The sequence below is a fragment of the Rutidosis leptorrhynchoides genome, chromosome 3 (assembly GCF_046630445.1).
Source record: "Rutidosis leptorrhynchoides isolate AG116_Rl617_1_P2 chromosome 3, CSIRO_AGI_Rlap_v1, whole genome shotgun sequence".
Lineage (NCBI taxonomy): Eukaryota > Viridiplantae > Streptophyta > Magnoliopsida > Asterales > Asteraceae > Rutidosis > Rutidosis leptorrhynchoides.
The window spans coordinates 597,148,116-597,161,708 of record NC_092335.1 but is presented as its reverse complement, the minus strand read 5'-3'; the positions used below and the strand labels follow the sequence as shown (position 1 = coordinate 597,161,708).

Genomic DNA, 13,593 nt, shown 5'->3' with positions numbered 1-13,593 from the left:
AACTTCACTGATCTTTGACTTTCCGAAAAATCATTATATTTATCGAAACCCTATCATTTACTCATCTGCATCTTATAACAAGAATTGTCTTGCCAATTACTGGGAATCAGCAATCAGTATTTTGAAATCTCGCAGCATGTCTACTCCAACAGTTATATGTGTACATATAACATCTATCTCCTATACTTACGTACTTTGAATGTGAAGTTTCTGAAAAACACCCTAAACTGCGAACTAGTTCTCGAAATTTTGAAAGATGCTAATGAAACAGCAAAAACTGTAAACGACCTTAACAGTAAAAAGTTTGATGATAAAGAATAGTGTGTTGGTAAAGCTCAGAAAAAGAGAAGGTTTGAAACTGAAAAACGATTTGAGCAAAGTACGAAGGAGGCTGTGGACAAATCACAAAAACTAAACCTGCCTTCAAAGAATCCAAATGATTCAGTATCTGCTAAAGTCATTAACGAATACCTTGCTCCTGACTCTAAACCCTTGCGGACAATATTCTTCATCATCCTCTGGTATTAGAAATTTTAAGATATCATCGTATCTTTCATTATAAATATCCTCCATATTTCTGAAGATATTTCCATAATTATTCTTATCTGAAATAATTTATCTCTTTGCACCATCTGTATTATATCATAAAAGAAACTATTTTAGTTTCTAAATTCTGAAACCTTCAAGTTTAAAATATGAATGTTTTTGAAGTAGTGTTGGGAATTGAAGCATGAGTTAGTATAATATAATGACACTTGATCAACGTGATTATATTACAGTAAGTCGTGCTGAGTTTCTAAATGGGACATGACGATTCACATACCATACCGTCATCATGTGCCATGTTACACGACTCTGGTACTCTATTTAACCTCTAAGAATATCAAGAAAATATTTTCTTGATGATTCGGTCTTTTCCGGATATTCTGGTAATTTGACAAATTAAAATCGTGTCATTACAATTTCCTTCTTAGAACATTAACTATGTTCATTTTAAAATCCATACCTACGAATTCTGGACTATTATTCGCTTGACTTGAAGTCGGGAAGAGGAGACAAAAGTATGGAACTCTTGGATATAAAAGAAAGTATAAAGCTCGACAACAACACATAAATTACAAACCGTGCATATCAATACGTATTGCCACGTAAAGGCACGGGAGAATTAAAATTACTATAACCTCAAGGTAATAATAAAAATAAATAAAATCCTCCGGTGGTAGATGAAAGAGAAGAATGACAGATATGAAAGTTAGGAGTATATCAAGGATCAGAACTGGATGTAGTATATTGACGAATGATTCAAAGTATGAATTAAAGGAGAAAGAATAGAGGGTGTGAGTTGTGGAAATAAGAAAACGAAGAGAATGGATTTATAGTGACATATCCGACAGAGCAATCAAAACAGGTTATCGCATTTAACCAAAGAAGATCCTAATTTCCTTAATTATCGAAGAATCAAATCTTATTACGAAAATTTTCTCTAAATCCCTTGAAATCCGGAAATCAATCCTATCTACGTCAAAAGATATGACGAATCTACATTTATTCATTTCACTCTTTTGTGATAGCTTCACTCGTACTCTTCACAAAATCAAATTGTTTGTCTATATTACTCGATGATGATAAAACTCTAATTTTCAGCTTGTATGCGTCATGAAAACATATTTACTGTCAGCCATGACCATCCCAATCAAATTTCGGGACGAAATTTCTTTAACGGGTAGGTACTGTGACAACCCAGAAATTTTCGACCAAATTTAAACTTAATCTTTATATGATTCTGACACGATAAGCAAAGTTTGTAATGTTGAGTCTCGAAAATTTTGGAACTATGTTCATACATTCAATTACCCTTTTGACTATGCTCGACGATTCACGAACGAATATATAAATGGATATGAATACATATATATATGTATATATATATTATAACTTGAAAACGTTAACAAAGTATTAAATGTATAATATTTTAGATTAAACGTATTTGTCTCAATATATGCTTAATATATTCGTCTACGGAATTAGAAGATAATACTAACGATTGGATTAGCAGATATTTTAACAATTATAAATTCTGTAAGTATTGTGATAAGTCTTTGTTGAGAGGTCCACCTTAATTTAAGAAATCTTTCCTTTTTGACTGTATTTGATATATAAATAACTTGCAACGTGTATAGAAAAAGTATTTATATATATTGTATATATATATATATATATATATATATATATATATATATATATATATATATATATATATATATATATATTAAGGTTCGAAATTATTTTTGTAAACAATAGTAACACCCATTTATTGTTCCGTTTGATAAATAAATATTATATAAAAATTTATATTTTTCTAAACGAAAATATATATTTTACCATGTGAAAATGCATAGAATTGAATTAGATATAAAACGTTTCGATATTATTAAATATATTTTAATAAACAACGAGGAGTTGATTTATAGAAGCAAATGACCAAATTACTAAAATGTATAAGTTATACTTTGAGTAATATAGTTTATTGATAATTTAAGATTATATTTTGACAAAGGTACGAATCACGAAACGTAAAGTACAAGTTTTCTAAGCATACGAAAATGCATTAGAGAAACCGGAACCGAGACATTAGTCGAGCGTAAACGTACGAGTCATCGGACCAAAAATTAAAAGTCAACTATGCACGTGAATATAATATAATATATAATTAATTAATATAAATTATATATATTATATATATATTATAAAAATATGTCGACAAACAAAACAACAAAAAATTGTGAGCTGGATTTTTGGGCCATGCGATCGCATGAGAAATAGGCATAAAACCCATGCGATCGCATGGCAGTCAGGATTCAGAAACATTCTATAAATTGGCCAGTTTGCTCGACGCACACACACACACATATCCTCACATCTCTCTGCTCACTTTATATATATTTATATAATAATAATAATAATAATAATAATAATAATAATAATAATAATTATTATTATTATTATTATTATTATTATTATTATTATTATTATTATTATTATTATTAATATTAATATTATTATTATTATTAATCTTATAATTAGGAGTATTATTATTAGTATTATTATTTTTACGATACAAAAATAATAATATACATAAAATATTACGACGGAGAGATGTACAAATGATTTCAAAATGGGTTTTCAAGCGGGATAGAGCTAAGGAAACTATGGGTTATAGCTATGGAGGTTATGGGTAATATTCATGGGTACTGTTCGCAAGTCAAATCTAGTGTTTATCATCTCTGTTGCGTCTACGTACTTTCCTGCAATATTGAATCACAATATTGATACGTGAGCATTCATATCTTATCTTTTATATATTATTTGTGTATCCATGTCTAGTACTCGAGTATATATATTTATGCATGCTTGTATGCTAAATTTCATCGTTAAACAGTTTATGATGAATCACGAATTAAATACATATATTACTGATAAAATGTATATAATATGCATGTTTTTAGAAAGCTGGCGAAAAATCAATAACTTTTCATTTAGAAATCGCGTAATTTCGATGAACGAATCAAAGGATATGGTCAACTGAATTATGATTGACGTTAATTGGAATTGCTTTTGAATCTGCAATTAATATTTAAACAACTTGTTTGTAAGATTGATAAATTGGATTTTTGAATATTAACAACCAAGTAAATGAATCATTATATAAGGTACGTCTCGTTTTGTTGAATATTGTCAAAATTGACCTTTTGAAACGACTTTGGATAACTTTTGTATGTCGATTTCGAGCATTAGGATTGTGATACACTATGACCAGACCTAGCTTGTTAAACATTTATTGACCAACATATGTTCTCTAGGTTGAGATCTACGGTTATTTGGGTATTCCGAGTTTCGGTCACATTTCGGTGAACAACTTTATGTGCTGCTAAGGTGAGTTTCATTTGCTCCCTTTCTAATTGCTTTTGCAATCTATATTTTTGGGCTGAGAATACATGAACTTTATTTTAAATGCAATGGATACAAGTACATACTTAATTCTACACTGAGTTTGAACCGAAAATCCATTAGCTTTGGTAACTAGTAACTGCCAGTTATAAGAACTGGTGGGCGCGAGTAGTAGTATATGGATCCATAGAGCTTGACATCCCCGTCTGTTCCAGGTATAGAAACCCTAGCTTGAACTATAAAACAGACGTATGCTATTTGAGTTTAGTATACGTTGGATTGTGTGTATTGTACATGTTGGTTGCATGTATGTTAAAACAGGGGTACTTATTATATATAAGTTAAAGTTTAGTTACCAGGGTGCTCAATCTTGTAGAATATTTTGATAAACGTTTCTGGATGAAACAACTGAAATCTTGTGATCCACCTTTATATACAGATTATGCGCAATATTAAAACTATGAACTCACCAACCTTTGTGTTGATACTTGTTAGCATGTTTATTCTCAGGTTCCCTAGAAGTCTTTCGATGTTTGCTTATATGTTATACAAGATATGTGCATGGAGTCATACATGCTTTATTCGAGAAAACGTTGCATTCACAAATCATCACCATCTATCTTATTTTGACTGCATTGTCAACGAAAGTACTATTGTAAACTATTATTTACGGTGATTGTCTATATGTAGAAATCATCAGATGTCGAAAACCTTTAATTTAAATATTCATTTATGGTGTGCCTTTTCAAAAGAATGCAATGTTTACAAAACGTATCATATAGAGGTCAAATACCTCGCAATGAAATCGATGAATGACGTGTTCGTCCATATGGATTTGGAGCGATCGTCACAGTTTTAATGGTGGTTTATGCTTCAGTTAAGAGAAGAGAAAGGAAGGAGGTTATCACGAAGAGAGAGAGAAAGGAGATGGTGATTGTCACGGTTGGGATGCAGTAGTCGCAGGTGACCCCATTTGGTGTTTGCTTTCTTTCAAATTGCAAAAACAAAGAGAAGAGTGTGTTGGTTTATATGGGTCCATGTCAAAGGCAAAAGAAAAAGCAATTCCACTAATTTGTGTTAGTGTGTTTGGTGTTGTGGCCTGGTTTCGTTTAACAGCTCATCAAGACGGTTTCGGTTTTCAATTGTTAATCAAATCAAAAGTGTGTTGATGGTTAAACCGTGGTGGGTATTAGGTGTAGTGTTGGTTAAGTTGTAGTTGCAAGTAGGTTGTGGTGTTTTTGGTGTTCAAAACAAAAACATGATAACGAGATTGTGATGATTTACGGTTGTGATTCATGAAGAAGAGGAGAGAGATGGCGTCTTGTAGTAGAAGGAAGAACAAGGTAACGGGTTTACAACATAAAAGTGGTGACTATTATGGTTTGTTCGAATGGTGAAATCAAATAAAATGAAATAAGTCTTGAAGTGGGTGGTGGATGGTAGTATTTTGGTGGTTGTTTATTGAGGTAGTTCACTTCGGTCAATTTGACCGCAAACATCCTATAAACGATGAGATGGTAATAAGGTTTGATGCTAAATGGGTTAGTTTTTAAACCGAAGGTGATCATGGGTTTGTGGGTTACGGTTTGAAGTTGAATATAACACAGAAATCTTGTAGCAATGAGTAGTGACATGCATCCGAAGGGTGGTTTACATGATGAAGAGTTTGACAGGAACAAGAAAGGAATGAGAGATGGTGGTGTTTTGTTTTAGATGATCCTTTGTATATGTAATGTATATATATAATACTCGGTATCATCTAATGAAATGAATGGAAACGCAAGCAGTGACATTATTTGATGATATAAACCAAAACAAGACAGTAAACTCAAATAAATATTGAATTGTGTAGGGATGGCAGTTTGACAAAAGAGAGCAGAGAGATATCAATATCTCTAATATGCAATAACAAGAAGAAAATAACAAAAACATATCTGTCACTTTTAATATTCTAATACACACGTAAATGATTTTGGTTTATTTCTTACCGAAAGTTTTCACGAACTATTATTTCGTACCTCGTTGTTAAATCAGTGGCGGATAAAAGTACTTAGAAAAATCCCAAATTCTTATTTTAGTTATCTTTATTTATTCTAGTCATTTTGGTATAAAATTTGGTCATTAACTATTAAATAAAAATTACATTAATTAATCACTCCCAACCTCAAGTAAAATAAAAAAAATAAAAAATAAAAAAATATTAAAATTCAGTCAATAGTTTCTAAATATATTTTTAATGAGCCTAAAATTTATAGAACTCATTTTCGTATTATTGTTTATTTTATATTCACATAAGTTTGAATTTAACTTGCTTAATATCAATCGGAACATCAAACGAGTATTACAATCATTTAATATTTATTTTTAATATACTTTATTTATATACATAGATATATCTTAAAAGATAATTATTATAGTATCCTATTTTTATTTTATTAATTTTTAATACATCAACATATAAATATATAATACTTCAATTTATATTTTAAATTTTTATTTATATATATACATACACACATATCTATTTACAATTAATTGTTCGTGAAATGTCGAGATAGTCGATGGCCAAATGATCCCATGAATATAGTTTAAGATTTTTGTGACTCAACATTACAGACTTTGCTTATCGTGTCGAATTCATATTAAAGATTAAGTTTAAATTTGGTCAGAAATTTCCGGGTCGTCACAGTATTCTTGATTTATCAAAAATTTGCAATCAGCATCCCCCCCGTTAAATTTTTGTTTACTAACAGTGTCCCTCTGTATTATACCCCATTTTGCTAACAACGTCCATAAGAGGGATGTTGATTGCAAATTTATAATAAACAAAAGTGTGACGACCCGGAAATTTTCGACCAAATTTAAACTTAATTCTTATTTGATTTCGACACGATGAGCAAAGTCTGTAATGTTGAGTAACAAAGTTTGTAAACTATATTCATAATATCATTTGACCTTTGACTACTTCCGAACGATTCACGAACAACTATTTGTAAATAGATGTACATATTTAATATATATTAATTGAAATGTTATATGATTCAATCATTAGAATTTACTATGTAAAGTAAAATAAAAATATGATATTATAATGATTATCATTTAAAAAGTATATATATATATATATATATATATATATATATATATATATATATATATAGTTTCGAATTTATTTGGAAAATGATATTAACACTCAACTATCATTCAATTGATAATAAACAAGTTATAAATGAACTTATGTGATTTTAAAATAAACGGTGATCCGAAAATGAGTTTTATAAATTATAGGCTTATTAATAACATATTTAGAAGTTATTTGTTAAATTTTAATACTTTTTTTTATTTTACCCAGGTTCGAGCGCGGTCAGTTGAATTAAATTTTAAACAGTTAATGACCGAATTTTATACTATAATGACTGAAATAAATAAATAAATATAATTAATATAAAATTTTGGAATTTTTCTGAAACATTTTAACGGGACATCAAATAGCGATCCGTTATTTACAATTATTAATATATAATAGTGACCACACTAACCACAAAATGATGCGACCACTTTTTCTCAAAGGTACACGTTTTTATATATTAGATATTAGATATTATATTATTATTATTAATTAATATATTAACTTTATGATATTCTATATATTATACATGAATTGCACTTGAACACCCGGCTGCTCACTATTCGTTTGATTTAATTATTATTATTATTATATTATTTATATTTATATTTATATTATATATATTTTCTATTGACCCGTGATGTGAATAAACAATATCAAGTAATGATTTGTTTGTTTGCTTTTGCTATCTATCAAAATCAAAATTCTATATATACACATATACACACTACATATAAGAAGAAACCATCTTCTCCATCACTACTAACCGTTAACCACCTTCTTCACCGTACAACCACCACGAACCCATTGAAATTTTTACTTCTATATTTGTTGAAACTGCTGCCGGTTCCTTGTTTTCTATGTCGACAACTACAAGCCACCTTCATCAAGAAACATTGTCTACAATCTCCCTCACTTCTAATTCTAATTCTATTCCAACTTGTCACCATTTTTCTTTTCTACTCGATGAAGGACTACCACCAATTCCAGCCATCGGTTACCACCTTCCATCAACGGAGCACCACCTTTCTTCTCCATCTCATCACCATCACCCAACAACCCTCAATCACCATCAAACCATGAGCTATTGTCCGGTTCTGTTTAAGATCGAATATCCACCAAGTCACCACTACCTTTTGGCTAATCCACTTTAACCAAACACCCACACAAACTGTACACTGCTGCTATTACTTTTGTTCCTGCTGCTGCATCGAATTTTCGGTTTACAACCGACCCATAAACACACAAAGCCACCCCAAGCCAACCAATATACAACCCAAACCGCCACCATCCTTCTGCCATAACAGTGAACTGCAGCTGTATATTTTTTTTTTATGTTTCAGTTGACCACTGCAGTCCTTTTCCATATCAATTTCTGTTTTTTCTAAAGTGTATGGAACCCACTATCCAATTTTGGATTGAGTTGGTTGCTTTTATGTTTTTTTTTTTTTTTTTTTTTTTTTTTTTTTTTTTTTTTTTGAAAGGCAATGTTAGTGTTTCTTTTCTGCTTGTTGTCCGACATCTAATAAATCCCATGGACCCTTTCTCTATTTTTTTTTTATCATTTTATTCTGTTATAATTCAAAAACAAATCACTACACTCCACTTATGCGTACTGTTTCATTTGGATCGATTGATATCACGTATACCCATCTCCTTTCTCTCTCTCTCATCCTCTCTCTCTAAATTCTGTTATGTATTTACGTAACAGTCCAAACAGAAATCTATACAACTGCAATATTCATTAAAGGTTGCTAGTGTACTTCGGTTTCATTCGAAATATGTCAGTTGTAATTCCGTTATGTTTTGTTCTTTTGTTGATGCTCGAACGTACTCCAAACTCAATAACCCGTCACCTGCAACCATTTATTTTATTATTTATGATATTTCTCTTCCATTCGACAACCCACCACAACATCACCATTATGAAGCAACCACCATCGAAATCCTTTAGAACCACACAGCGCTATGCCTATGTTGTTCTTGTTTTCTGGATAAACCGAAGCCGTTTACCTTTATCTGCAATTGCTACTGGTACGTTTGGTTTTCTGTTTGAACTGTTACGAAACATATATCATGACGATGATGTTGGTAGCATGATTATGACGATTAAGATGATCGTGATGATAACTTAATGAAAACGATGATGATACAATGAAGAATGATGACGATGAATGATAATGATTATGAACTATGATGATGATGTTAAACGATGAAGATGAACCTAGAATGACTGCTATTTTGCTACACGAACTGGAGAAAATCCCGAACGATTTTAATTACTATCTGGATTTTGATAATTGGGTCACTAGAGTTTTAAATGAACTTGTAACATTGCTTTGGGCTATATTGGACTACCATGTATTATTTTCTAATTGGGCCAAGAAGTTAAGGAAAATGATGGTGATCACGGTTTAGTAAATGATGATATGGATTTTAAGATTATAAGTCGGTATTAAAATACAGAAAACGAAATGGATCAGGTGGTTAGGGGTGTGGTTTGTAAGCGAGAGGTCTTAAGTTTGAACCGTGTCTGTGGCATTTTTTTGGGAAAACTATTAAAGGTACTATACTTATTATTATTACTCTTATTACTATTATTATTATTATTATTATTATTATTATTATTATTATTATATTATCATAAGCAGTAGTATTATTAACATTATACTTATTAATATAAATATTATTATTATTATTATTATTATTATTATTATTATTATTATTATTATTATTATTAGTAAAATTATTATTTTTATAATTATTATTATTAGTAGTATTATTATCATTATAGTTATTAATATAAATATTAGTATCATTATTATTATTATTAGTAAAATCATTATTTTTATATTTATTATTATTAGTATTCATTATTCTTAAAATTAACATTTTTGTTAAAAGTATCATTTTTATTAAAGTTATCATTTTTTTATCATTTTTATTACTATAACTATTATTATTATTATAGGATGAAACAACTTTTTATTTATTATTATCAACATTATTTTATCAAATAACTATTAGTTATATAAAACCATATTTACTACATATAACATAACTATATTAATATTTTTATAATAAATATTAATAAATGTAATTAATTAGGTTATTAATGAAACACATAATTAAAATAACAATTAATTCACTAATAATACATAAATTTGTTCAATTACCAGTATATGTGTTAATATATATATATATATATATATATATATATATATATATATATATATATATATATATATATATATATATATATATATATATATATATATATATAAATGATATAGGTTCGTGAATCCGAGGCCAACCTTGCATTGTTTAGTTTCGTCATATGTATTTTTACTACAAAATACAGTATTGTGAGTTTCATTTGCTCCATTTTTAAATGCTTTTGCAATATATATTTTTGGGACTGAGAATACATGCGCTTTTATAAATGTTTGACGAAATAGACACAAGTAATCGAAACTACATTCTATGGTTGAATTGTTATACCGGATATCACCCTTGTTGAACTTGGTAGCCTAAGAATTAGTGTTTATTATAATTGCCACAAATTGACGCGAATTCTAAAGATAGATCTATGGGCCTTGACAAGCCCCAGTCAGAGAATTTGAACTGCTTTAGTACTTCGATGTTTATATGTTTGGGGATATTCTAGATGCATTTTGTTAATGTCGGTTACCAGGTGTTCAATCCATATGAATGATTTTTAAACACTTGCGAGTGTATGATTATTGAATAAATGAAATCTTGTGGTCTATTAAAATTATGGAAATGATTGATTACGATAAACTAATGAACTCACCAACCTTTTTGTTGACACTTTAAAGCATGTTTATTCTCAGGTATGAAAGAAATCTTACGCTGTGCATTTGCTCATTTTAGAGATATTACTTGGAGTCATTCATGACATATTTCAAAAGACGTTGCATTCGAGTCGTTGAGTTCATCAAGATTATTATTAGGTCAATTATAGATGGATATACTATGAAATGGTATGCATGCCGTCAACTTTCGATGTGATGAAAGTTTGTCTTTTAAAAACGAATGCAATGCTTGTAAAATGTATCATATAGAGGTCAAGTACCTCGCGAAGTAACCAAATGTAATGTATTCGTCAAGATGGATTAGGACGGGTCTTTACAAAAAGATTCTAAAGGCCAAATTAATAACCAGAGGACGCTGTTAGAAAAATGTGGTATAATACAGGAACCAACGGAGAAAAAAAGTCAAAAAAATAAACCAAATCAATAATCAAGAGATAAACTAATACTCTACCTATCTTATAGTGTATATTATAAAAGAAATTATACTATACACACACATATATATTGACTTAAACAAAAAAGTCGACTTAAAATGGTATAGTTTCAAAAATAAGAGTGAAGAAATTAGGATCAATATAATGTGAAAGATTCACATATGTTTCAAATTCGAGTAAACATGATTAGACTTGAAAAGTTAAGATACCTACTCAAATCTTATATCATATATGTATTAATAATATTAATAGCTTAATATACAATTTAATATTGTATAAATTGAATTCGGTTTTCGATTAACCAAATTTAAAATTTTCAAAACTAAAAATTGAACAGAAAAATCAAATTCAAATTCGATCTCGATTTTGCTCGATCCGAAAACCATATACCAAATTCGATGGGTAAAGGGGAGGGGTTTTACTTGGCAGTGTCCTTGGATCGGTTTCAAGGTTTCCTCCCGGGCAGCGATAGGGGCGGGGTTATTATCGCTCCATCGGCATAGTCGAAACGGGAGATGATCGTAACGGGTGGTAAAGTCACCCTCAGGTGATCCCAATCGCTGTTAAAAAAAAAATAATAATAATTTTGAACCCTACTTCGTCTCATTATCTTTTTATCGATTATCAATTTACGCACATGCCAAAATAAATTTTGGACACGGCTTGTATAAAACAAAACAATCATTCGCTCATTTTTTTCCTCATTTCTTTTCCGTCTCATTCCTTCCAGACGAAAACTCTGAGAATACAGTAAACCTTAATTTACATAAAACCCTAATGATGTTGAAGGCTTTAAGGTCTTCTTCGTGCTTACAACAAGCCGATTTTACTTCTCGTTTACCCTCCTATATACAGCATGGGAGAGTGCTTCGTCCTGTTCTAAGGTAAACAAACCCTAATTTGTTACAAAGACGTTTTTTAAGTTCGGATTCTAGTAATGGACTCGGGTCGGAGTGTGTTCCCGCTGTTGATGATACTAAATCGAAATCTGCAGCGGCAATTGCTGCTACATTTATGAATACTCCTATTTTTAATCTGTGTAATTTATGTATCTCTAAATTTGCAGGTGTTAGCATTGCCATTAGTACATCGACCATTATTTCCAGGATTTTGTATCCCAACATATGTGGTACTGACATTTTTGCTTTGCTTTTATTTCTGATTGGGATTTAATACAGCTCAATTGAAAAAATTTTCCATTAAAAGAGCTTAAAAACATAGGAAATACACAATTAGTCATACTTAACCCGTACATAAATACATGTAATCGAAATTAGGTCGTCGGGGGCATGTGACCCCGGTTACACCACACTGAATCCGCCCCTGAATTGCTAATCCCATCCCAAACCCCAATAAATTTTACATGTTCTGTATCATAATGTGTTATTATAACTTCTACTTATATGGTTATACCTTCCAGGAAGCTGAACTACTAGGTGCATTCCGTGAAAGTTACCAACTAGAATTATCTGAAGATTACGAACGAGACCAACCTTATGTTGGTGCGTTTCTTGTAAAAGCTGACCCAAGATCTGAGTTGACCGGCTTAGATACAGAGAACAATATATATGAGCTTAAGGGCAAAGATTTATTAAACCGTCTCCATGAAGTAGGTACACTGGCTCAGGTACGTGTGATGCGAATAATGTTTATTAGTCGTGGTAAACTTGTATATATTACTCTGTATGTATTGTCGGTGATAAGTGTTTGATCCTTTTAAGTAGATTATAAGAGTTCAAGATGATCATATTCTTCTTATGGGTGAAGAGCGGCTTCGGATAACAGAAATGGTGAGTGGATAGTTTCTTTATATTTATAACTCGATATAAACATAATTATACTCTGTTTTTTTTAATCATTTTTTTGTTAGATTATAAGTATTGCATTTTAAACAGGTTAGTGAAGTTCCCCTTACTGTCCAAGTGGATTCTCTTAAGGTATGAACAGTGTTGTAAATCTTCTTATTTCTTCCCGAGATCTCGTTTTTGGAAGGCAGCCGAGACGAGATGTCCATCTCGCGAGATTTCTTGGTCAACAGGGGCCAAACATGTTCAAAGTCACGCTTTCTCAGATTTTCTCGCTAATTTGTCGGATTTTCTCGTAAAACCTTATAATTTCTCAGATTTTCTCGCTCATTTTTCGGATTTTCTCGTAAAATCTCATAAAAATTTATATAAATATACATATATTTATATATTTATATATATATATATATATATATATATATATATATATATATATATATATA

The 13,593-nt window shown here is 30.2% G+C and overlaps 1 long non-coding RNA gene across 1 annotated transcript; it reads left to right on the top strand.

The window, feature by feature from the left end:
* The first annotated feature begins 12,069 nt into the window (after positions 1-12,069).
* Positions 12,070-13,076, top strand: LOC139898796 (uncharacterized). Its single transcript, XR_011777142.1, has 3 exons — positions 12,070-12,229; positions 12,412-12,474; positions 12,766-13,076. It is a non-coding gene; the product is annotated as an uncharacterized lncRNA (long non-coding RNA).
* Positions 13,077-13,593: the final 517 nt, after the last annotated feature.